This window comes from Cynara cardunculus (genome assembly GCF_001531365.2).
Source record: "Cynara cardunculus var. scolymus isolate 2C chromosome LG 13, CcrdV1, whole genome shotgun sequence".
In the NCBI taxonomy this organism is placed as follows: Eukaryota; Viridiplantae; Streptophyta; class Magnoliopsida; order Asterales; family Asteraceae; genus Cynara; species Cynara cardunculus.
Window position 1 is genome coordinate 27463377 of NC_037540.1, and position 1099 is coordinate 27464475.

A 1099-nucleotide genomic window follows, 5' to 3' on the forward strand; every position below is an offset into this window, starting at 1 on the left:
AGCCCAATACGGTTCATTAGAGCCCAATACGGTTCATTAAAGCCAAATACGGTTCATTAGAGCCCAATACGATCCATTAAAACCCAATACGATCCATTAAAACCCAATACGATCCATTAAAACCCAATACAATCCATTAAAGCCCAATACGATCCATTAAAACTCAATACGATCCATTAAATCCCAATACGGTTAATGAAAGCACAATACGGTTCATGAAAGCCCAATACGATCCATTAAATCCCAATACGGTTAATGAAAGCACAATACGGTTCATGAAAGCCCAATACGATCCATTAAATCTCAATACGGTTCATTAAAGCCCAATATGGTTCATTAAAGCCCAATACGGTTCATTAGAGCCAAATACGATCCATTAAAACACAATACGATCCATTAAAGCCCAATACGATCCATTAAAACCCAATACGATCCATTAAAGCCCAATACGGTTCATTAAAGCCCAATACGGTTCATTAAAGCCCAACGGTTCATTAAAGCCCAATACGGTTCATTAAAGCCAATACGGTTCATTAAAGCCCAACGGTTCATAAAAGCCCAATACTTCCATTAAAGCACAATACGATCCATTAAAGCCCAATACGGTCCATTAATATCCAATAAGGTCCATTAAATCCTAATACGGTTCATTAAATCCCAATACGGTTCATTAAAGCCCAATACGGTTCATTAAAGCCCAATACGGATCATTAAAGCCCAATACGATCCATTAAAGTCCAAAACGTTCCATAAAAGCTCAATACGTTCCATGAAAGCCCAATACTTCCATTAAAGCCCAATACTTCCATTAAAGCCCAATACGATTTATTAAAACTCAATATTTCTATTAATGCCCAAAGCGATCCATTAAAGCCTAATACGGTTCATTAGAGCCCAATACGGTTTATTAGAGCCCAATACGGTTCATTATCCGCCGGAAGTGGTAAATTTTTTTAATAAAATTATTTAAATATCCGCCGAAAATGGTTTATTTCTTTTTTTAATTTTTTTTTAATCTTCCGCCGGAAATGTTAAATTTTCAAAAAAAAAATATTTATTTTTCCGCCGGAAATCCGCCGGAAAATTGTTTATTCTTTTT